At 48.6% G+C, this 26,048-nt stretch overlaps 1 protein-coding gene across 2 annotated transcripts in view; it reads right to left on the bottom strand.

The window, feature by feature from the left end:
• LOC147107323 (galactosylgalactosylxylosylprotein 3-beta-glucuronosyltransferase 1-like) overlaps positions 1-25,808 on the bottom strand; it is a 224,931-nt gene extending 199,123 nt beyond the window's left edge. For both annotated transcript variants that reach the window (XM_086006229.1, XM_086006231.1), the window contains exon 1: positions 25,496-25,808. The gene's annotated coding sequence lies outside the window, so the exon portion shown is untranslated. The remainder of the gene's footprint in view (positions 1-25,495) is intronic.
• Between the last annotated feature and the right edge of the window lie 240 nt (positions 25,809-26,048).

The raw sequence follows: 26,048 nt of genomic DNA, 5'->3' as shown, positions 1-26,048 counted from the left end.
CCCAGGTACAGACTGCAGCACTCCGGCCCAGGCACAGACTGCAGCACTGGGGCACTCCAGCCCAGGTACAGGCTGCAGCACTGGGGCACTCCGGCCCAGGCACAGATTGCAGCACTCCGGCCCAGGTACAGACTGCAGCACTGGGGCACTCCGGCCCAGGTACAAACTGGAGCACTGGGGCACTCCGGCCCAGGTACAGACTGCAGCACTGGGGTACTCCGGCCCAGGTACAGACTGCAGCACTCTGGCCCAGGTACAGACTGCAGCACTGGGGCACTCCGGCCCAGGTACAGACTGCAGCACTGGGGCACTCCGGCCCAGGTACAGACTGCAGCACTGGGGCACTCCGGCCCAGGTACAGACTGCAGCACTGGGGCACTCCGGCCCAGGTACAGACTGCAGCACTGGGGCACTCCGGCCCAGGTACAGACTGCAGCACTGGGGCACTCCGGCCCAGGTACAGACTGCAGCACTGGGGCACTCCGGCCCAGGTACAGACTGCAGCACTGGGGCACTCCGGCCCAGGTACAGACTGCAGCACTGGGGCACTCCGGCCCAGGTACAGACTGCAGCACTGGGGCACTCCGGCCCAGATACAGACTGCAGCACTGGGCACTCCGGCCCAGGTAAAGACTGCAGCACTGGGGCACTCCGGCCCAGGTACAGACTGCAGCACTGGGGCACTCCGGCCCAGGTACAGACTGCAGCACTGGGGCACTCCGGCCCAGGTACAGACTGCAGCACTGGGGCACTCCGGCCCTACAGACTGCAGCTCTGGGGCACTCTGGCCCAGCCGGCTGTGTGGCACTGATGAGGGCAAACGTGGAGTGTCTGGCAGGGGGTGCAGGCATGCTATCCTCCTGAGAGAGGACTGCAGCTGCCTCTCCCATGGAGCCAAGGCCACTCTCCTGGGGCTGCGCCTCAGCACTCCAGTGGCTCTGTGTGAGACCAGAGTGCAGGATTAGAGTGACACTCTGAAATCCCCTATCAAAGCTGGACCCCAGAGCCAGTACGGCAGCAGTCTGAGTTTCCATGTCAGGTGTGATGCCGTCAGCAGATGCTCCGTTCTGGTGGGCTCCATTGCCAGGTTCATGGAGCAGACCACTCACTCCATGGTTGATGGCATGACCTCCAAGCTCTGCGCAAAACCCGCTATCAGTTGGAGCTGGACTCCTCCATTCTCTTAGCCACTGTGTGCAAGTTTGCTGGCAGTCAGGCCAGTGTACTTACCATTTCCTGGTGAATAGAAACATAGAAGATAGGAGCAGGAGTAGGCCATTCGGCTCCTCGAGCCTGTTCCGCCATTTAATGAGATCATGGCTGATCATCCAAATTCAGTAACCTGTCCCTGCCTTCTCCCCATATCCCTTGATCCCTTTAGCATTAAGAAATATATCTATCTCCTTCTTGAATATATTTAATAAGTTGGCCTCAACTGCCTTCTGTGGTAGAGAATTCCACAGGTTCACCACTCTCTGGGTGAAGAAATTCATCCTCATCTCAGTCCTAAATGGCTTACCCCTTATCCTTAGACTGTGACCCCTGGTTCTGGACTCCCCCGCCATCGGGAACATCCTTCCTGCATCTAGTCTGTCTAGTCCTGTTAGAATTTTATACGTTTCAATGAGATCCCCTCTCATTCTTCTAAACTCTAGCGAATACAAGCCCAATCGACCCAATTTCTCTTCATACGTCATTCCTGCCATCCCAGGTATCAGTCTGGTGAATATTCGCTGCACTCCCTCCATGGCAAGAAGATCCTTCCTCAGATAAGGCGACCAAAACTGCACACAATACTCAAGGTGTGGTTTCACCCAGTGGCCATCAGTGTTGTTTGGTAGTCTGGGGCTCATGTTCTCCCTCCTCCATGTGGATCGCTTGCACAAGGGCCTCCAAAACTGCAAGAGAGAATCTGGGTGCCCTAGCAGCAGCTCTTACAGCCATTGTCGCCCCTTAAAAAAACATTTCTTCTGCTTATAACCACAGTGCACCTCTCCTTTTAAGAGGTGCCGACTCCCTCTAATTGGCGTCAGTGATGACCCATTTCCTGCAGCTCCCCCACCCCAAACAGGCATGCCACCAATAAACAGCGTGGGTCACACTGGTTGCACGCTGGGCTAATTATAATGACCTCCCAGCACAAATTTCACATGGTCCCTATTTCCGGGCGTGATTGAATTTCTAGGCCATAGTGTTTGGAGCAAAGCTGGAACACGCTTGTTATAATATGCAATGGTATTAAATCACCAAACGTTGCTTATGTGATGACCACCTTCACAACCTGGCTTTATTGTACAGGTAGACTATCCTTTATCCGAAAACCTCGGGACCAGCCGTGTTTCGGTTTTCGGAAAATTTCGGATTTCGGAAGGTATTTTATAAGGCTGGGAAATTTGTCGGGGGTGGGTTGGCGGGGGGGTCGTCGGGGTCGTCAGCGGGGGGTTCGGCGGGGGTCGGGGTCGGCGGGGGTCGGCGGGGGTCCGCGGGGGGGGTCGGCGGGAGTCGGCGGGGGTCCGCGGGGGGGTCCGCGGGGGTCGGGGTCAGCGGGGGGGTCCGCGGGGGGTCGTCGGCGGGGGTCGGGGTCGTGCGCACGACTTACGCTGACCCTCTGCTCAGCGTAAGTCGTGCGCCACTGGTCATGTCGTGCGCACGACTTACGCTGAACGAAAAAACCTTCGGTTTTTAGAGGGTTTCGGTTTTCGCAAGTTCGGATAAAAGGTAGTCTACCTGTATTAATGTTGAGATATCTGGATGAGTCATAGTCACTAAGGCATTATACACTAGCAAAAACCTCTATTGAAAATTGAAAATGTTCTAGCAACTGTGCCTGCCCTGGACTCATCAGTTGAACTGAGTAGGTAGGGAAATAAGTTACGTTAAAATAGACTTTGAAAGCAGACAGCAACCTATTCATCCAATTTATGGTTTCAGCTCAGGGCAAAATAATGATCAGCTCTTACCTAACTGAGGATGCAATCACTAAAGCCGTAGTGTAAATTCAGAGTTAGGGGCTCACCTGACTGCGGCGAGAGAGGTGATGTGAGATTCCTGGATGTGACTCCAGTACCAGGATGATTTGGACAGGTTGGGTGATTGGGCAGAAGCATGGCAGATGCAATATAACGTGGATAAATGCGAGGTTATCCACTTTGGTGTCAAAAACAGGAAGGCAGATTATTATCTGAATGGCAATAGATTGGGAGAAGGGGAAGTGCAATGAGACCTGGGTGTCCTTGTGCACCAGTCGCTGAAGGTAAGTATGCAGGTGCAGCAGGCGGTTAAGAAGGCAAATGGTATGTTGGCCTTCGTAGCGAGAGGGTTTGAGTACAGGAACAAGGATGTCTTGCTGCAGTTGTTCAGGGCCTTGGTGAGACCACATCTTGAGTATTGTGTGCAGTTTTGGTCGCCTTATCTGAGGAAGGATGTTCTTGCCATGGAGGAAGTTCAGCGAAGATTCACCAGGCTGATACCTGGGATGGCAGGAATGACGTATGAGGAGAGATTGGGTCGATTGGGCTTATACTTGCTGGAGTTTAGAAGAATGAGAGGGGACCTCATCGAAACCTATAAAATTCTGACAGGACTGGACAGACTAGATGCAGGAAGGATGTTCCCGATGGTCGGGGAGTCCAGAACCAGGGGTCACAGTCTAAGGATAAGGGGTAAGCCATTTAGGACAGAGATGAGGAGGAATTTCTTCACCCAGAGAGTGGTGAGCCTGTGGAATTCTCTACCACAGAAGGCAGTGGAGGCCAATTCATAAAATATATTCAAGAAGGAGTTGGATATGTTTCTTAAGGCTAAAGGGATCAAGGGATATGGGGAGAAAGTAGGGACAGGGTACTGAATTTGGATGATCAGCCATGATCTCATTGAATGGCAGAGCAGGCTCGAGGGGCCGAATGGCCTACTCCTGCTCCTATCTTCTATTTTTCTATGCAATGCCAAACCATCCTAGGCATCTCCTGGACCCCCCCCCCCAACCCAGACACTTTTTAGTCCGAAGGTTGTGGGTTCAGAGTCCCACTCCAGAGAATTGAGTACAAAATCTAAGGCTGACACTTCAATACTGAGGGATCTTTCGGATGAGACGTTAAACTCTTTACGTCCCCCTCAGCTGGATGTAAAAGATCCCATGGCACTATTTCGAAGAAGAGCAGGGGAGTTCTCCCCAGTGTCCTGGACAATATTTATCCCTCAACGAACACCCAAAAAAAATAGATTATCTGATCATTATCTCATTGCTGTTTGTGGGACATTGCTGTGCGTTGTGACTACACTTCACTGGCTGTAAAGCGCAGTGAGATATCCTGAGGTGATGAAAGGCCAGTTTTCCTTTCTTTAAGCCAATCTGCCATTAATTTAAATGTTTAGACACTGCCACTGCACTGCCAAAATATTTCAGATGTAATGGTTGGGATTGAAGCTCTGGACATTGTAATTCTAAGTCAGGTAAACTGTCTTCATATTTAGGAGCACCGGTATCATAGAATTGTAGAATCTACAGCACAGGAGGAGGCCATTTGGCTCATCGTGCCTGTGCCAGTTCTTTGAAAGAGCTCTCCAATTAGTCCCACTCCCCCCTGCTCTTTCCCCATAGCCCTGCAAATGTCTCCCCTTCAAGTATATACTTGGTGCCAAAATAACACCAGAAAATGCTGGAAAACCTCAGCAGGTCAGGCAACATCCGTGGAGAGAAATTTGAGTTGATGTTTCGGGTCGAACCCTTCTTCAAAACTGGAAAGAAAAGATAGATCGGAGGCAGGGCTGCGATCGGACAAAAGAATAAAAGAAACAAAAGAAGTAAAAGAGACAATAAAAGGTATTAGAAGCTAGACGAGATGGTAATAGGCTGAGATTAGGTGTAAAGTGTACTGGCAGGGCAAGAGATAGCTGCCAGGTGTGAGAGAGAAACAAAAGGAAAGGGGGGGGGGGGGAGGGGGGAAAGGAGTGGAAAAATTACAAGAAAAAATGAAATAGGGGCCGAGGTTATGATCTGAAATTATTGAACTCGATATTGAGTCCGGAAGGCTGCAGAGTGCCTAATCGGAAGATGAGGTGCTGTTCCTCGAGTTTACGTTGAGCTTCCGTGGAACAATACAAGAGGCCAAGGACGGTGAGGTCCGAGTGGGAATGGAGCGGTGAATTAAAATGACAGGCGACCGGAAGCTCGGGGTCACCCTTACGGACTGAACGGAGGTGTTCCGCAAAGCGGTCGCCCAATCTGCGTTTGGTCTCCCTCCGTTCAGTCCGTAAGGGTGACCCCGAGCTTCCGGTCGCCTGTCATTTTAATTCACTGCTCCATTCCCACTCGAACCTCACCGTCCGCGGCCTCTTGTATTGTTCCACGGAAGCTCAACGTAAACTCGAGGACCAGCACCTCATCTTCCGATTAGGCACTCTGCAGCCTTCCGGACTCAATATCGAGTTCAATAATTTCAGATCATAACCTCGGCCCCTATTTCATTTTTTCTTGTAATTTTTCCACTCCTTTCCCCCCCCCCCTATTCCTTTTGTTTCTCTCTCACACCTGGCAGCTATCTCTTGCCCTGCCAGTACACTTTACACCTAATCTCAGCCTATTACCATCTCGTCTAGCTTCTAATACCTTTTATTGTCTCTTTTACTTCTTTTGTTTCTTTTATTCTTTTGTCCGATCGCAGCCCTGCCTCCGATCTATCTTCTTTTCTTTCCAGTTTTGAAGAAGGGTTCGACCCGAAACGTCAACTCAAATTTCTCTCCACGAATGCTGCCTGACCTGCTGAGTTTTCCCAGCATTTTCTGTTGTTATTTTGGATTTCCAACATCCGCAGTATTTTGCTATTATACTTGGTGCCAACTATCTCCTCAGCTTTGGATATTTTCAAGCAATTTTCTTGTGGATCCCGTGGCTCTTGATGCTGAGGACACCTGTTTTCAAAGCGACTACATTCCCCACAACCCTCTTTCTAATGCCATTAAAGTCATTTCAGTTTCATGTTTTGTGTATTTTCACTTTTTGTACAGTCAGTTAGCTTTCTATGCAAACCCACTTTTCCCATGCACATTGTATGCATGTGAACACCACCACCTCCAAGTTCCCCTCCAGTCACACACCATCCTGACTTGGACATTAATCGCTGTTTCTTCATCGTCACTGGGTCAAAATTCCTGGGACTCCCTACCTAACAGCACCATGGGAATACCCTCACCAGATGGACTGCAGCGGTTCAAGAAAAAGGCTCACCACCACCTTCTCAAGGGCAACTGGGAATGGGCAATAAATGCCAACCTTATGAGCGGCGCCCGTATCCCAAGAATGAATAATAAAAAGTTGTCAGAGTGGATAAGTATCTGTGTCTGTCGATGAGAGAGAATGTTTTAGTCAGTTCTTGCTGATGTCAGTTTATGTTAATACGATAGCAAAATACTGCGGATGCTGGAAATCCGAAATAACAACAGAAAACGCTGGAAAAACTCAGCAGGCCCGGCAACATCCGTGGAGAGAGAAATAGAGTTAACGTTTCAGGTCGAAACCCTTCGTCAGGACTGAGAAAAAAAGGCAGGAAATGAAACAGATTAAAAGGCAGTTTGGGGGCTGGGAAATGGGGGCGGGGATGAAAGAAGAGAAAATGATGTGACTGTGAAACCGAGTCTTGGCAGATACCGGATCAAACACTCTCTCCACGGATGTTGCCTGGCCTGCTGAGTTTTTCCAGCATCTTCTGTTGTTATTTTGGATTTCCAGCATCCGCAGTATTTTGCTATCGTATTAGTGTTTGGTTCACTGCCACGCCTCTTCTGGGAATGCCTAACTTGAAGAAGTTCTGCTCTTCTCTTCGACGGGATCTCCATTTGGCTCTTCAACCTTGTTCATCTTCATTGCTTTCAGTTTCCCTTCTCGTGTTTGATCAGGTACCTGCCAAGACTCGGTTTCACAGCCACATCATTTTCTCTTCTTTCATCCCCTCCCCCATTTCCCAGCCCCCAAACTGGCCTTTTAATCTGTTTCATTTCCTGCCCTTTTTTTCTCAGTTCTGAAGAAAGGTTTCGACCCGAAACGTTGGCTCTATTTCTCTCTCCACGGATGTTGCCTAGCTTGCTGAGTTTTTCCAGCATCTTCTGTTGTTATTTCAGTTTATGTTAAGCAGCTAATGGTGTCAATAAGTGTGAACTGATAATAGCCCAGTGCAGTGTAATTTGGCAATATAATCATTAACAAGTTGGATGTGTCCTACAGTGACTGCAGTTTACTTGGAAAGATTTCATTTCCCATTTAAACAGAGCTGACTGGGGCGACAGAAAATAATAAAGCCAATTACAATTTTGTCAAAAAATATTAAACTAAATTGGAATTGACAATAGGAAAGCAACAACATGAAATCAAAAATCAAACAAGAATTGTCTGAATGTACTGGGACATTAAATAGAAAACGACAAGGAACACAATGGAACCTGATGTCCTTGATGGTCAAAGAATTGGCTGTCTAGAATATCTCTGGTTTGGATATTTGACCCATACAGTCCTTGGCCTCAGTTAGCGATACTCCATACAGCATTTAATCAATAGCAGCAATTGTTCCATTGATTGGGATCCATTTTCACTGCAATTGCATTGCCCGACTGATGTCCTCAGTGAGAGGCCTGAGCCATAGAAACGCTGTCTACGGAGGTCACGGTCCATCATCAAAGACCCTACCCACCCCAGCCACAGTCTGTTCGCCCTCCTGCCATCTGGGAGACGCTACAGATGCATTTGCACCCGTACGACCAGATTTAGGAACAGCTTCTTTCCCAGGGCTGTCATCCTACTGAACTCCACAAATAAACTCTAAAGCCTGCACATCTGCCAATGCACTTTATTATGGTTATATTTATGTTAATATACTACAAGCCAAATGTATGTTGAATGTTTAAATGTCTTAATCCAAATGTACACTCTCAGGAGCCACAAGCCTACATTTCGTTGCACTGCACTTGTGCACTAACAATGACAATAAAAGTTGATTTGATTGATTTGATTTGATTTTAATGGCTGGGCCTCCTTTATATTTCATCAGCGAATTATAAGCATTGAACCAGTGCTCAAAGGCAGCTTGCTGATCAAGTGGTCAGGAAATGCGGCAGCTCCTCCGTAGAGCTGAGCCCAAAGTTAAGAGGCGGGGGAGACAATTGCGGGGCGGGGGGGGGGGTTGGCATTGGGGGGGGGGGGGGCGAATATGTTCTTCCTGGACCCACAAAAATCAGTTAAAAAAAATAGAACTTACCTGGATTTGGAGTGGCCCGCAGCCGTCCCTGTAAGGATCACTGATTCGGCCGCTCGACCAATGGGCAGGGCGTGCACAGTCCATGCTCTGCTCACTCGTACCTGAAAATTGCATCAGGGGTCCTGTGTACATCAGAGGACCCCTGTTTGCGTATTACGAATAGTCTTTCGTCTGAAATGAGCAGGTGCCTGGGCCGTCCGTGTGAAAGCCCCAAGGAAAATGCCGAGGAGCAGATCAGGGAACGAACACAAGATGGTCGGACCAGCCACATGATTCTCAGAGCGTTAACCATCCCCTTCCTGCCCTGAAGATCGGCCCTATCATTTCTTGCAAAGGTCACCTGACAAGAATTAATCCCAGATGTATCACTTCAGTCTTTATGCAATAATATGTTCCTATTCTTGTCAGTATTTTCTTTTATATCCCACTAAAGCTGCAGCCAGTATAAAATATTTTAAATATAACAGAAATACGATAGCAAAATACTGCGGATGCTGGAAATCTGAAATAACAACAGAAGACGCTGGAAAAACTCAGCAGGCCAGGCAACATCCGTGGAGAGAGAAATAGAGTCAACGTTTCAGGTCGAAGACCTTTCGTCAGAAATTTCCAGCATCCGCAGTATTTTGATATAAAATATTTTTAGTTTGCCACCAACAATAAAGGGATGGGCCAACCCGTCCGTTCCCCTAGCATTAAGCATGTCCCACTGAAGGTCAAATAGGCCATAATGCATTTGTTATACAGATGTTCTATATGAAAATGCACAGAGCTTATCTTTTGTCTTGTATGTAAAATTGTAAAAATAATATGTACCGAGACAGTGTGCGTGTGTATATATATATAATATATTTAAAAATTTGCCTTACTAGGTCCAGCTATCATCTAGTTTTATGCCTGTAGCGTAATTGCTGACAGAAAAAGGAAATAAAATTAGATGCCACATCGCAGAAGAAGTAGACTTGCTCAGCTCTCAATGAGCATCCACGACCATAGAAACATAGAAGATAGGAGCAGGAGTAGGCCATTCGGCCCCTCGAGCCTGCTCCGCCATTCAATGAGATCATGGCTGGTCATCCAAATTCAGTACCCTGTCCCTGCTTTCTCCCCATATCCCTTGATCCCTTTAGCCTTAAGAAATATATCTAACTCCTTCTTGAATATATTTAATGAATTGGCCTCAACTGTCTTCTGTGGTAGAGAATTCCACAGGTTCACCACTCTCTGGGTGAAGAAATTCCTCCTCATCTCAGTCCTAAATGGCTTACCCCTTATCCTTAGACTGTGATTCCTGGTTCTGGACTTCCCGACCATCGGGAACATCCTTCCTGCATCTAGTCTGTCCAGTCCTGTTAGAATTTTATAAGTTTCAATGAGATCCCCTCTCATTCTTCTAAACTCCAGCAAGTATAAGCCCAATCGACCCAATCTCTCCTCATACGTCATTTCTGCCATCCCAGGTATCAGTCTGGTGAATCTTTGCTGCACTCCCTCCATGGCAAGAACATCCTTCCTCAGATAAGGCGACCAAAACTGCACACAATACTCAAGATGTGGTCTCACCAAAGCCCTGTACAACTGCAGCAAGACATCCTTGTTCCTGTACTCAAACCCTCTCGCTACAAAGGCCAACATACCATTTCCCTTCCTAACTGCCTGCTGCACCTGCATGCTTACCATCAGCGACTGGTGCACAAGGACACCCAGGTCTCGTTGCACTTCCCCTTCTCCCAAACTATTGCCATTCAGATAATAATCTGCCTTCCTGTTTTTGGACGCCAAAGTGGATAACCTCGCATTTATCCACGTTATACTGCATCTGCCATGCTTCTGCCCAATCACCCAACCTGTCCAAATCATATTGGAGCTTCTCGGCATCCTCCTCACAGCACACACACCCACCCAGCTTTGTGTCATCTGCAAATTTGGAGATATTACATCTAGTTCCCTCGTCTAGATCGTTAATATATATTGTGAATAGCTGGGGGTCCAAGGACCGATCCCTGCGGTACCCCACTAGTCACTGCCTGCCACTCGGAAAAAGACCCCAACCTGGCATTGCGGCAGATGGAGGGACTGCCTTGGGTGAGGCTGCTGCTGCAAGAACCCTGGGTCACTGAAAAGGACCAAAGTCTGTTCTCACTGGCACAAAATGGCATTTGCGTTGTTCCACCAAACTGAAAATGTCTCCCAAAGTATCTTGAACACTTATTAGTGAGTCGACTGTGAGGTGTTTGAGCTTTCATAAGAACATAACAAATAGGAGCAGGAATGGGCCACTTGGCCCCTCAAGCCTGCTCCGCCATTCAATAAGATCATGGCTGATCTTGGGCTCAAAGTCACTTCCCAGCCCGCTCCCCATAACCCTTCACTCCCTTATCTTGCAAAAATCTGTCCATCTCCACCTTAAATGTCATTGTCATTGTGTTAGTCCTAAATGGCCAAATTGTAATTTGTTGCACTGCTTACAGGGTTCATGCAGAACACATTGCCTGAATATCTGTCACAGTAACGGAAAAATATCACCGCTCGGCTTACTGGATTCTTCCTGAGGTTTAACACTCACTTTCCATCACCTATTAGCAGCAAATATAATATTGTTTAAAATTGTAATGCTGAATATTATATAATGGAACTTGCAATGAAACATGAACCCGTTAAAATACCAGGCGGCGTGAGAGCAGCGCGAGCCAGGGGGCAGGAGGCTGCCTCTATTCTAACACCAGCCCCCACACAAGCCCTGTTCTCATCAAGTCTGGTGTCTAAAATTGGCCCTAAAGTCTCAGTTCTGGTGTTCGGTTGTGTGTCTACTGAAAGTACAAATAATATCTTTGTTATAATACACATATGAAAGTGCTTCTAATGACAGTAAGATATTGTTCAAAACATTATTTCTGTCTGTATAGTTTACAATTCACACTGAGTTGGCAGAATATTACTGAAACATGCCATTGATAACTTCTGCTGTGGGTCTAGTGAAGCAGTTTCAATCCAATGGATTGAGTTTTAATCTAGTTCTAAAGTCTAATGATGAAGGTTCTTTCAGCATCCTTCCTAAATACTGAAAAGGTCAAACAAAGACTGAATCTCCCTGTGTCTATATCCACTTACGCAGTTAGGATAACTTCACGCAGATGATACAAGAAGGTTTAAATCACCCAGTGTTCACCTTCCCCTGGGGCAGATCCAGTGTCCACCTTCCCCTGGGGCAGATCCAGTGTTCACCTTCCCCTGGGGCAGATCCAGTGTTCACCTTCCCCTGGGGCAGATCCAGTGTTCACCTTCCCCTGGGGCAGATCCAGTGTTCACCTTCCCCTGGGGCAGATCCAGTGCTCACCTTCCCCTGCGGCAGATCCAATGTTCACCTTCCCCTGGGGCAGATCCAGTGCTCACCTTTCCCTGGGGCAAATCCAGTGCTCACCTTCCCCTGGGGCAGATCCAGTGTTCACCTTCCCCTGGGGCAGATCCAGTGTTCACCTTCCCCGGGGCAGATCCAGTGCTCACCTTCCCCTGGGGCAGATCCAGTGCATTCCTTCCCATGGGGCAAATCCAGTGCTCACCTTCCCATGGGGCAGATCCAGTGCTCACCTTCCCCTGGGGCAGATCCAGTGTTCACCTTCCCCTGGGGCAAATCCAGTGCTCATCTTCCCCTGGGGCAAGTCCAGTGCTCACCTTCCCCTGGGGCAAATACAGTGCATACCTTCCCCTGGGGCAGATCCAGTGCTCACCTTCCCCTGGGGCAGATCCAGTGCTCACCTTCCCCTGGGGCAGATCCAATGCTCACCTTCCCCTGGGGCAGATCCAGTGCTCACTTTCCCCTGGGGCAGATCCAGTGCTCACTTTCCCCTGGGGCAGATCCAGTGCTCACCTTCCCCTGGGGCAGATAGAGTGCTCACCTTCCCCTGGGGCAGATCCAGTGCTCACCTTCCCCTGGGGCAGACCCAGTGCTCACCTTCCCCTGGGGCAGATCCAGTGCTCACCTTCCCCTGGGGCAAACCCAGTGCTCACCTTCCCCTGGGGCAGATCCAGTGCTCAATTTCCCCAGGGGCAGATCCAGTGCTCACCTTTCCCTGGGGCAGATCCAGTGCTCACCTTCCCCTGGGGCAGATCCAGTGCATTCCTTCCCATGGGGCAGATCCAGTGCTCACCTTCCCCTGGGGCAGATCCAGTGTTCACCTTCCCCTGGGGCAGGTCCAGTGCTCACCTTCCCCTGGGGCAAGTACAGTGCATACCTTCCCCTGGGGCAGATCCAGTGTTCACCTTCCCCTGGGTCATATCCAGTGCTCACCTTCCCCTGGGGCAAATCCAGTGCTCACCTTCCCCTGGGGCAGATCCAGTGCTCACCTTCCCTGGGGCAGATCCAATGCTCACCTTCCCCTGGGGCAGATCCAGTGCTCACCTTCCCCTGGGGCAGATCCAGTGCTCACCTTCCCCTGGTGCAAATCCAGTGCTCACCTTCCCCTGGGGCAGATCCAGTGCTCACCTTCCCCTGGGGCAGATCCAGTGCTCACCTTCCCCTGGGGCAAATCCAGTGCTCACCTTCCCCTGGGGCAGATGCAGTGCTCACCTTCCCCTGGGGCAGAACAAGTGCTCACCTTTCCCTGGGGCAGATCCAGTGCTCACCTTCCCCTGGGGCAGATCCAGTGCATTCCTTCCCATGGGGCAGATCCAGTGCTCACCTTCCTCTGGGGCAGGTCCAGTGCTCACCTTCCCCTGGGGCAAATACAGTGCATACCTTCCCCTGTGGCAGATCCAGTGTTCACCTTCCCCTGGGTCATATCCAGTGCTCACCTTCCCCTGGGGCAAATCCAGTGCTCACCTTCCCCTGGGGCAGATCCAGTGCTCACCTTCCCCTGGGGCAGATCCAGTGCTCACCTTCCCCTGGGGCAGATCCAGTGCTCACCTTCCCCTGGGGCAAATCCAGTGCTCACCTTCCCCTGGGGCAGATCCAGTGCTCACCTTCCCCTGGGGCAGATCCAGTGCTCACCTTCTCCTGGGGCAAATCCAGTGCTCACCTTCCCCTGGGGCAGATCCAATGTTCACCTTCCCCTGGGGCAGATCCAGTGCTCACCTTCCCCTGGGGCAGATCCAGTGCTCACCTTCCCCTGGGACAGATGCAGTGCTCACCTTCCCCTGGGGCAGAAAAGTGCTCACCTTTCCCTGGGGCAGATCCAGTGCTCACCTTCCCCTGGGACAGATGCAGTGCTCACCTTCGCCTGGGGCAGATCCAGTGTTCACCTTCCCCTGTGGCAGATTCAGTGCTCACCTTCCCCTGGGGCAGATCCAGTGCTCACCTTCCCCTGGGGCAGATCCAGTGCTCACCTTCTCCTGGGGCAAATCCAGTGCTCACCTTCCCCTGGGGCAGATCCAATGTTCACCTTCCCCTGGGGCAGATCCAGTGCTCACCTTCCCCTGGGGCAGATCCAGTGCTCACCTTCCCCTGGGGCAGAACAAGTGCTCACCTTCCCCTGGGGCAGATCCAGTGTTCACCTTCCCCTGGGGCAGATGCCGTGCTCACCTTCCCCTGGGGCAGAACAAGTGCTCACCTTTCCCTGGGGCAGATCCAGTGCTCACCTTCCCCTGGGACAGATGCAGTGCTCACCTTCGCCTGGGGCAGATCCAGTGTTCACCTTCCCCTGTGGCAGATTCAGTGTTCACCTTCCCCTGGGGCAGATCCAGTGTTCACCTTCCCCTGGGGCATATCCAGTGCTCACCTTCCCCTGGGGCAGATCCAGTGCTCACCTTCCCCTGGGGCAGATCCAGTGCATTCCTTCCCATGGGGCAGATCCAGTGCTCACCTTCCCCTGGGGCAGATCCAGTGCTCATCTTCCCCTGGGGCAGATCCAGTGCTCAGCTTCCCCTGCACCCTCCCGCCTCTCTTTGGCCACTGTGAGCAAAATACACTGAGACCCCGAAACATTTAACATTATGATGTACAATTATAGTAACAGACTGATTGGCCTCAATGTTAACCCTCCACGACGGACTGGAGAGGGTCAGGGGAGAGGGTTAAAAATGGAGAAAAATGGGGAACGTGTCCCCAACACGCAATGTACGCACCCATTGCCGATTTACTGAGGCAGGTAGTGTGTCATGCGAGTGTCCCACCGTGGAGATGCAGGTCACTTCATTAACATATTTAAATTAAGCTCCAACAGAGCAATTGGGAGCCTGATTTGAATTTATCAGTTGCCAGCCGGGTTTCCCAGGGCTCGGGAAACCCAACAGTGAAAGGGAGGCGGGAACCGATGGCTCGGCAAGGAAAATGCCTTTTTACAGCACTCCTTGTGGGCCAGGAGGAGGAGGAGACCTCCACCAGCCCCTTGAAAAAGCCTTTGGCCTACCCTCTGCCGATTGCGGCCTCTCTCTTTCTCCCATGAACGGGGATTCACCCACCCCCCACTAGCCCTGATCTCTGGCTCCCTGCCTCCCAATTGCTGCTCTCTTCCTCCCCCCCACTCCAACAAGCCCCGATCTCTGGCTCCCCGCCTCCCAATTGCCGAGGTCCGTCCCCAAGGGGCCCTGGCCGAAGCCTCCTGCCGTTGGTTTTCCTGCCCAACAGCCGGCCAGCCTGTCTATTTGGTCGGCTGCCGGGTGGGAAACAGATGAAAAAAATTAGAATGAGGCCTTGCCATTAAATTCCCTGTGCGACCGAGCTCCCCCGCACCGACCCCACAAATATCGGGGTCATTGTATCACACGTTCCTGCCAACACGTAGGCTAGTGTAACAGTCTGAAAAATGATTTAAATAATATCACTGGTGTAGATTTACTGCCTTTAAAATGACACACAGAGATTGACAGTTTTTTTTAAATTGTGGCCTGAATAGTTACATACTAAGGCCCTGACATTACGTATAGGGTACTAGTGCATGAATGCTTAATGCGTTTGTCTGAACTCACTCCCTTTGCTATTTTAGTGGAAATGTTAACCCACTTAAAATAAATAGGTTAATCCTCCTGCTAAAATAACAGAGAGAAAATTCAAATGTGTGTGTTAGGCGCTCGTATCCTTGGAGCACAGGGTGTAATATTGGGGCTAAAGGATGTTCATATCATTCATCACATACGAACACTCTGGTCAAATTCAAGGTCCAGCCATTCTCACTCAGGAATCTATAATACAGGGGTCACACATTTCAGATCCGCTGCAAATATTCTCTCAGGTTCGCGGTCTTTAGCCTCTCCTGTAAGCAGGTCTCGCGTTCCCTACAAGCAGAAGTTTACCTTTACTGCTCTATATCTGGCCGTACAATCGTGTGATCCCATGTTAACATATCCAAGTTTGCTGACGATACAAAGCTAGGTGGGACAGTAAGCTGTGAGGAGGACACAAAGAGGCTGCAGAGGGATATAGACAGGTTAAGTGAGTGGGCAATGAGGTGGCAGATGGAGTATAATGTGGGGAAGTGTGAAATTATCCACTTTGGTCAGAAGAATGGAAAAGTAGAATTTTTTTTAAAAAGGTTCTGTTGAAACTTTGAAAGTTCGCCCCGCCTTGAGAACTATTATGCAACTATTATTCTATGAGAAGTGCGGTTTCACAATAAAAGACAGTGGCTGGTTTTATATTCACAAATAGCTTGGCTGTGAGTACAGATTCTGCACGCCAAGGTCATATTTTAAGTTCTCTGCTCCTCCCTCCACATTTTAATGCTGGCATTTTTGATTGGTTTGTGCCATAATAATGTAGTGTCAATTGCTCTTTGGTTGCATCACCATCACCATCATCACCATCAGCATCACCATCAGCATCACCATCACCATCACCATCACCATCACCATCATCACCATCAGCATCACCATCACCATCATCACCATCAGCATCACCATCACCATCACCATCAGCATCACCATCACCATCACCATCAGCATCACCATCACCACCATCACCATCAGCATCACCATCATCACCATCAGCATCACCATCACCACCATCACCATCAGCATCACCATCACCATCAGCATCACCATCACCATCATCACCATCAGCATCACCATCATCACCATCACCACCACCATCACCACCATCAGCATCACCACCATCACCACCATCAGCATCACCATCAGCATCACCATCAGCATCACCATCATCACCATCACCATCACCACCATCACCATCACCATCACCACCATCAGCATCACCATCATCACCATCACCATCACCACCATCACCACCATCACCATCACCACCATCACCATCAGCATCACCATCATCATCACCATCATCATCACCATCACCACCATCAGCATCACCATCACCACCATCACCATCAGCATCACCATCACCACCATCAGCATCACCATCACCATCAGCATCACCATCAGCATCACCATCAGCATCACCATCAGCATCACCATCATCACCATCACCATCACCACCATCACCATCACCACCATCACCATCACCATCACCATCACCATCATCACCATCACCATCACCACCATCACCATCAGCATCACCATCATCATCACCATCATCACCATCACCATCACCACCATCACCATCACCATCATCACCATCACCATCACCACCATCACCACCATCACCATCAGCATCATCATCACCATCATCATCACCATCACCACCATCAGCATCATCAGCATCACCATCATCACCATCACCATCATCATCACCATCATCATCACCATCACCATCAGCATCACCATCAGCATCAGCATCACCATCATCACCATCACCATCACCACCATCACCATCACCATCATCACCATCAGCATCACCATCACCATCAGCATCACCACCAGCATCACCACCATCATCACCACCATCACCATCACCATCACCATCACCACCATCACCACCATCATCACCATCACCATCACGATCACCATCACGATCACGACCGATCACCATTATCATCACCATCACCATCATCTTTCCCTGCAGCATCAGGGAGAGGTGATCAGTCGCTATGTCGGTCGATTTGGCTCCATTCTCCCTTGTGCCCCTTCTGCTTTCGGTGCTGTTGATACAACACTCTGGGGGTAGATTTTAACGACCGGGCAGTCGGCCCATTGCGGACCGCTGATCCTGCCAGCTGGAGGCTCGTTTCGTTTCGAGGGCGGGGCCTCCTTACCATGCTGCTGATGAGCTGAGGGAACCAAACAGATGCCCCAACATACTCCGGGCCAGCGCAATTTCAGGCTGCCTGGAAACCGTAAATAAAGTAAGTGTTACAATTATTTTTGTGGGGCCAGGAGGAGCTGCATCTGGTCCCACATAAATAATTGTAACACTTACCTTTTTGTGCCTTCACTGCTGTACCACCAGTTTTTACTGAGCAGAGTGTCCACAGCACACACTCGGCCAATAGGCTGTTAAAATCGCTTTGGGGTCCTACGTACGTCATAGGACCCCGATTAGCATAGATTAATGAGGCGTCTGCCTGATTACTCTGGAAAAATGACAGCGGCGCATGAATGGGGCGGTAAGTCCACCACCTCCATTTTAAGCCCACTACCTGGGAGTTTATAAGGAGTACTTCTATTACTTCTACAACTTCTAAAATCATGGTTACAAATCCCTAGATATATTCTTGAGTTCAGTGTCACTGGTCTGTCCTGTAAGTGGATCACACGTCCTGTAAGTGGATCACACGTCCTGTATGATTAGGAGTTCACCTCATAGAGTCATAGAGTTATACAGCACAGAAAGAGGCCCTTCGGCCCACCGTGTCCGCGCCGGCCATCAAGCCCTGTATATTCTAATCCCATTTTCCAGCACTTGGTCCGTAGCCTTGTATGCTATGGCATTTCAAGTGCTCATCTAAATGCTTCTTGAATGTTGTGAGGGTTCCTGCCTCTACCACCCTTTCAGGCAGTGAGTTCCAGATTCCAACCACCCTCTGGGTGAAAAAGTTTTTCCTCAAATCCCCTCTAAACCTCCTGCCCCTTACCTTGAAACTATGCCCCCTGGTTATTGACCCCTCTAATAAGGCGAAAAATTCCTTTCTCTCGATCCTATCTATGCCCCTCATAATTTTGTACACCTCAATCAGGTCCCCCCCTCAGCCTTCTCTGCTCTAAGGAAAACAACCCCAGCCTGTCCAGTCTCTCTTCATAGCTGAAGCGCTCCAGCCCAGGTAACATCCTGGTGAATCTCCTCTGCACCCTCTCCAATGCAATCACATCCTCCCTATAGTGTGGCGACCAGAACTGCACACAGTATTCCAGCTGTAGCCTAACTAGCGTTTTGTACAGCTCCATCATAACCTCCCTGCTCTTATATTCTATGCCTCAGCTAATGAAGGCAAGTATCCCATATGCCTTTTTAACCACCTTATCTACCTGTCCTGCTGCCTTCAGGGATCTATGTACATGCACACCAAGATCCCTCTGATCCTCTGTCCTTCCTAGGGTCCTACCATTCATTGTGCATTCCCTTGCCTTGTTAGTCCTCCCAAAATGCATCACCTCACATTTTTCAGGGTTAAATTCCATTTGCCATATACAATATCTACTTATATGGTAGTATGGTGCAGGAACATAACAAGAGAACCCCCGTGTTATATGACCTCGTTGTTATGAGCTTAAACCTATCCTTCCCCAGTCTTCTGAGAGTTATACTGATTAACACTTTAGTATGTCAAGACCAGATAGGAATCAATAAATCACTTTATTTTATAATCAGCAGGTGAACGTACAGAGCAACAGTTATCGCAAATTTCACCTTACTTTACCTTAATTTCAGTTTCTCCTCATAATAAAGAAAATAGTAAACAATACCACACTGTTCCTGTTAGTGAGTTAAATAATATTTTTTTTTGGTCAGCCCTATCACTCAATCTGACCAAGGTTTGTTATGGGCTTGGTTGATTCTCTTTTCATGGTTGACTGGCTGAGATCTCTCACTACAGACTTTGTCAGCTCCTTGGAACATGCCTCACCCTGTTCCTTTGCCCCCTCTCTGGACTGGAGGTTGAGAGCTATACTTCCATGTTCAGGGGTTGGTCAGTAGAGCTGCCAATCAAACTGGCCAGCAAATCCCACCTCCCCTCACTCCCCACCTACCCTAGTTAGAGGCCTCTGTTGTTTTCAAAATAAACAGGTCTAACCCAGCACAACAGGCCTGGATCATTCACAGGACAGACTTCATGGGGGAAGAATTGAAGTAGAGCCCCGAAAAAATTAGCGACCCCATGGCCGAAATTCATCGGTAGCGCCCCAGGAGGGAAGCGGGCATTACTGGAAGCGCCCTGCCTCCCTCTTGGGGCGCTGCGAGTGAATATCGCTGCGCTACATGCCGTGGTACTGCAGGCCTTCCTCCCCTTCTTAAAGGGGAGGGGCCTTGCGCAGCACGACCCGGGGCCCAGCTGGGCCACCAGGGATCAGACTGCCGGCAAAAGAGCCCGGCACTCAAGAGAAGTGCCGGGCTCACGGAGTGCAGCCAGCACTCCGCGGAGGGGTTGCTGAGGAGGCTGGGGACAGCAATGGTGGCAGGTGCTGGCAGGCGGCCAGCAACAAAAATGACCGCCCGACACCGCGCCTTTAATTAGCGCCGCCCTGGCCGCAGGTAGGCCCCCCCTGACCCCATCGGACATAGCGTCCGGCGGTAAGTCAGGGGGCGCTCCCGAAGATCGCGGCCGGGGCGCGAGTGGGGCGCTGTGCACGGCGATGACGTCATCGCCGCCGGCGCAGCGCCATGGGGCGCTAACAGTTACCGCTGCCGCTAACCTCCCGCTGAATTTTGCGGGAGGTGTTGGCGGCACCGCGCCCAGGCGCTAGTTGCTTTGCGCCCCCTTAGCGCCCTCTCAGGGCATTAACGGGAGGCGCAAAGCAACAGAATTTTCCCCCCCATATCCCTCATCATGTGATCAAGCAAGCCACATTCCACAGTCCGGCATTGATACACGTCTTACTTACACCAAGCCTCATGCTGCAGGGGGCATTTTTAAACCCTCGAAAGCTCAACTTAACTTAAAAGTAACACTTAAATATAAATCAAACCAGATCTTTTACAGCAAAATGGTTGGACAGCCTGAAATATGACTTACACACTGATAACTCCTTATGGTATTTCTGTTTCTTAGATGGTCATTTATAGATGTCACTCAAGCATTGTTCCCAATCTGTAGTTGGGCTAACTGGCCTGGAATTACAATATTTATATAAACACCTCCTTTTCCGAATATTGCAATGGTTCCCCAACTCCTCTGGCACTGCTTCATTATTTCTGTAACTCAGAAAAATATCAACCAATGTATCTCTAATTTCCTCCTCGATGGTTCCGGTATATATTCCATCTGGCCAAGGACCTTCTGGATATTTAATTCTCCTAGCTTCTGCACAATACATCCTGTGCTAAATTTTACGTGTAGTATCCATTGCTTAGCACCAATTACAATTATTGGTGTTTGTTACTGTTCTCCTTTGTGAAAATTGATGAAAAGAATACATTCAGTATATCAGTGTATCATCATCTATAATAGTTTTATCCAGTTTATCCTTTAATGGGCCTCATGTTCTTTGACCTTCCTTATACTAGTGTCATAGTTGTAAACTTTTTTGGGTGCCTTTTACTGTCCTCTGCCAATTTTTCTCCATTTCTTACTTCTTTAGCTATCCTCAGTTCCATTTTGTATAAAACCTCCGTATTTTTGCCTTCCTTGTGTTGGCTTGCTTTTTAAGGTTCTTTCTAAGCCATCCTTATTAAACCATTATGGTCTAGGCCTTCTGCCATTTTACTTTGCTTGAAATGGAATATAATACCCTGGTACCTCATCCTATGTAACAATTTTAAATACATTCCATTTCTCTTCTATTTCTAACAATAATTGCCCAATTTGTTTTCTCTAAATCACTTATTGTTTCGAAATCTATTATTCCAATGTCCACATTACATTGTTGTTTTGGTCTTAACTTTGAGAACAATATCAGATCTAACAATACAATATTCATTGAATGGCAGGTGTTCACCAATCTCCAGGTTACTAACCAGCTCTGGTGAATTGCTAAACACCAGATCCAGCATAGTCTCTGCTCCAGTAGCCTGAGCCACATGGTGTGTGAGGAACTAATTCCTCACTGCCTCAGTGAATCTGTTTGTAGTCTCACCCTGCTCTTCTGGTTGTCCCTGATCTGCCCATTCAACTGCCAGGATGTTGAAATTCCCCCATGATTAGCACATTACAATGTTTCACAACCCTCCTTATCTGCCAAGCTGCTCCCTGTCCACCTGCTCACTTTGTGCTGGCATTCTATTACATAAGAACATAAGAAGTAGGAGCAGGAGTAGGCCATACGGCCCCTCGGGCCTGCTCCGCCATTCAATAGGATCATGGCTGATCCGAATCGAGACTCACGTCCACTTCCCTGCCCTCTCCCTGTAACCCCTAATTCCCTTATCTGCTAGGAAACTGTCTATCTCCATTTTAAATTTATTTAATGTTGCAGCTTCCGCAGCTCTCTGGGGTAGCAAATTCCATAGATTTACTACCCTCTGAGTGAAGAAGTTTCTCCTCATCTCAGTTTTGAAAGGGCAGCCCCTTATTCTTAGATTATGTCCCCTAGTTCTAGTCTCACCCATCAGTGGAAACATCCTCACCGCATCCACCCGATCAAGCCCCCTCACAATCTTATATGTTTCGATAAGATCGCCTCTCATTCTACGGGGAAGCTAGATAAGTACATGAGGGAGAAAGGAATAGAAGGTTATGCTGACAGGGTTAGATGAAGTAGGGTGGGAGGAGGCTCGTGTGGAGCATAAACACCGGCATGGACCAGTTGGGCAGAATGGCCTGTTTATGTGTTGTAAATTCTATTACAATGACCAATCAATAATTTACCACTTAATATTCAGTTCCATCCATATTTTTTAAACCTGATCCCCTTCTGTTCCTATATCCACCTTTGCTGTACCTGCTGCATCGCTCCTTATCGACAACATGGTTCCTCACCTCTGTTTGTCTGCCTATTGTTATTAAATATTTTCCATCCTCTCAGCTCTGGCTATTGGTCATCCTCTGCTGTCAGCCATGTTCTGTGATGCCAATAATATTAATATTCTCATTTGTCACGCATACCTCTAATTAAGGGAGATGTTCAAGGCCCAAAACATCTACTGCAGCTCCCAGCTGAAGGAGGACACTGTGTAGGTTGGAAAGCAAAGAGAGAAATGGAAGAGGACATTTCAACAAAAGAAAGAAGTGGGAATTCTAGCGCCATCTGCAATGTTTCGCTCATCCAAGTGGCCATGAGTTTGAGAGCCAATGTTTCCTCCTCCATATTGTTCAGAGATCCTGAATCTGTGGTTATTAAATTAAGGAGCAAGGGGGGAAAAATTGAGTTGCGTCCCCTTTGGGGCGCTATTTTTAGCGCCCCGAAAAAATTAGCACCCCCGCTGCCGAAATTCATCAGTAGCGCCCCAAGAGGGAAGCAGGGCGCGACTGAAAGCATCCCGCCTCCCCCTTGGGGCACTGCGAGGGAATATCATGGCGCTATGCGCCACGGTACTGCAGGCTTTCCTTCCCTTCTTAAAGGGGAGGGGCCTTGCGCAGCGCAACCCGGGGCCCAGCTGGGCCACCAGCGATCGGAGTGCCGGCAAAAGAGCCCGGCACTCAAGAGAAGTGCCGGGCTCACGGAGCGCAGCCGGCACTCCGCGGTGGTGGGGCTGCATAGGAGGCCGGGGACGGCAGAGGGGGCAGGTGCTGGCAGGCGTCCAGCAACAAAAATGGCCGCCCGGCACTTCGCCTTTAATTAGCGCCACCCCGGCCGCAGTTAGGCCCCCCCTGACCCCGTCGGACATAGCGCCTGGCGGTAAGTCAGGGGGCGCTACCGAAGATCGCAGCCGGGGCGCGAGCGGGGTGCTGCGCAAGGCAATGACGTCATCGCCGGGGGTGCTAACGGTTACCGCTGCCGCTAACCTCCCGCTGAATTTCGCGGGGGGGTCGTTGACAGCGCCGCACCCGGGCGCCTCTTAGGGCGCTAACGGGAGGCGCAAAGCAACCAAATTTTTAGGCCAAGGTCTCTACTAGAGTGTTAACGTTGGACTGAAGGAACAAATAAGTCACAAATATTTCTGGTGCAGCATGGTCCTCGCTATCTGTGACCCGAGGCAATGAATGTTTTTCTGAGGGAAACATAATTCGTCATGGTCGGTTTGAAAATAATTTGGTAGTGCTTCTATATTCTGCAGTCACTGCTTTCCCTGAAAGGTTTAGTTCACCCTGATTCAAAATGACAAAGCACAGGAAGTGTGGATTTTATAAGGTCCCTTTTTCCTTTATTTCTCAGTTCACAGAGAAGGGACTTATTGTGACATGGAGCCAGTTGATAATTTTCAGGGTGCCGATGTCTCCACGAGGTACTAAATTCTCTGCTGAGAACTTGATTTAGATTCCCTCTTACGACACTTCAATTGATATCCTGTACACAACCTGAAGAGTCAATGAGCAGTCGCACTTTCATAAGCTGAAACGCTTATTTTCTCACGGATATCAGTAAAGTATATTCAATTACAAATTTAAATTAGCAACATCTTTCTGCTGCAGATGATGGTAATAACGCATCTGATGTAAGTGTCTAAGAAAAGGCACGCTCTTGGACAATGTGTGCACAGAAAATGAATTTGATTTCTGACGGCTGGAAGGAAATGAGCCAATGTAGGGCACTTTCACCACTTGCTTTTCAGCAATGCTGATTGTTTTTGTGTTAGCTGGAATCTCTCACAATGCTGCAATGCTTACCCCATGGTTATTTATCATAGGCAGTACCTCACTGGTTATTGGCATTTAACCATTATGCTTCACTTTTTATCATTAATATCATCTCAATATCAGACTGAAAGACAGTGAGGTGAAGCTAAAGTAACGTTTCCTACATAGTCAATATAAACCCTAGGCAGCTGATTTGGGCATTTTCTCAAAACTTGCTCTTTCGAAGATTAAGGTGAAGCTTTGTAGGATCTCTGCACCTGCTCATCCAACACTCCATTACCTCCCCAGGGTGACAGAGCCCACTAATAACATAGTCCACGGGCCCAATGTACTTCCAGTAGAACTTTCTCACTTATAGCAATTGCCACTTTAAATGCCCAAATAAACCTGCTCCATTCTCCCTGCTACATTCTACCTTCTTGTAGTTTTTAGCTCTTTTCATTCAGACTGGAGATGATATAGTCTGAGTTACAGAAGCAAGGAAAGTGCTGCGGGGGTTTTGGCAACCTGCTTAGTTGACATTACAGGACCGTCGGTTTCACAAATCGATTTTTAGTCATATTTCCGATGTTATTTGCGAGCAGTATCGGTCATGGATTCTCAGTGAAAGGAACAACGACGCTCTGTGCAATTTTCAGGCAGGGCAGCCCTCTGTTAGAAGGCTTGTCCTTCTCTTGTAGCCAGCTGTTCCACTGGAAATCTTCTCACTGTAGGAGGCCTGGCAGCGAATGCCCTCCCATACTCAGAGGGACTCTAGGGCACTCTTTGGGGTTGCTGGGAGCCAGCCCGTGAATCGTGCAGACTGCTGTCAATTGCACGCCCCGTGAGAATCTCTTGAGCAGGTCCATCGGAAGTTCTATGCTCTCTTATTTATTCTGTGATAAACCGTTGTCCCTTTGTCTTAATCTAAACCGTTGTCTTAATCTAAATGTACACTCTCGGGAGCCGCAAGCCTACATTTCGTTGTACTGCACTTGTGCACTAACAATGACAATAAAAGTTGATTTGATTTGATTTGATTTTATATTTTCCTACCTTGATGTTCTACACAGAATTCTCGTGCATGATATTTTGAACTTGTTTTAGCATTTATTTTGACAGTTTCAGGTGAGAGCATTTTAAAGGGCGTGCTGCATATGCATCTCAGACTGGGCATGTAATGTCTGAGATTATGTGTGATGCCCAACTGAAATTAAAATAATAAACATGGATTAAACTTTTAAAATATATACCAGGCATTACTCTGAATCATAAGTTCCTTGCCTATTAATGAAGTCTAAAGTTCAAACATTTTCTACAAGCTGTTTCTTGCTTTTTAAAATGGTGCCAAATATTTGAGAACATTTGAGGAAAGGACGGGAGACACAAGCAACAAAATGTCTCTCTTTTCAATTTCAGATACTTATTGATCACAACCCTAAGGACTACTAAGCAGATACAGTCTCGTGCCTTTAGACATGCTTTCTGGATCAACTGAAATTAGAATAATGCCATCTTTACAACCGTGCAGGAAATGTTCCAATTACTCGGTGCAGAAAATAGAAATACTGTAAAGTAAAATGAATAATTACTTACCGGTGTGACTGCTGCACTTTCCTGTTATCAAATCATCAGCATCCCCCTTTTTATTTCCAGAAGGATAAAGTCAGGCAAAGCAACCCACAACACGTAGGAGTTTCAATTGTTATTCACAAAGGCCACAACCACGCGAACGTAAAAAGAATTAAAAAAACAAACTGGAAGAAGTTTCTTCAGGTCTTGGCCAGTTGCAAGATGTGCAGTGTGTGTCTTCGCTTCTTATATGACTGAAATACTGAGCCAGCAGAATTCTGCAGGCTGCTCCAGTCAGCTCTGCAAATGCCTTGTACGCCTGTGCAGCAGACTCTCCTTAAAGCCGCACTGCTAACGAAATGCCCACGGCCCAGGAGCAGCTTTTTACTTGGAGTGCCCTGTAATGTGTTTGAAATACTGAGTGACACACAAAGTAGCAGCAGAGTTGGGATAAGGCTTTACGTAAAGTTAAATAAAATACAAATTACGGTCTGTGGACAAAAAATTGGACCAGTTGTTATTTTTCATTCAATTTTCTTAACCCAGAGTAAAACACGATTATATCTTAGCTACACTG

The sequence above is a fragment of the Somniosus microcephalus genome, chromosome 14, assembly GCF_052327205.1.
Source record: "Somniosus microcephalus isolate GS21.2 chromosome 14, FLI_Smic_1.0, whole genome shotgun sequence".
NCBI lineage: Eukaryota > Metazoa > Chordata > Chondrichthyes > Squaliformes > Somniosidae > Somniosus > Somniosus microcephalus.
The sequence above is the reverse complement of the archived record's forward strand: the minus strand, read 5'-3'. Positions and strand labels throughout refer to the sequence as shown.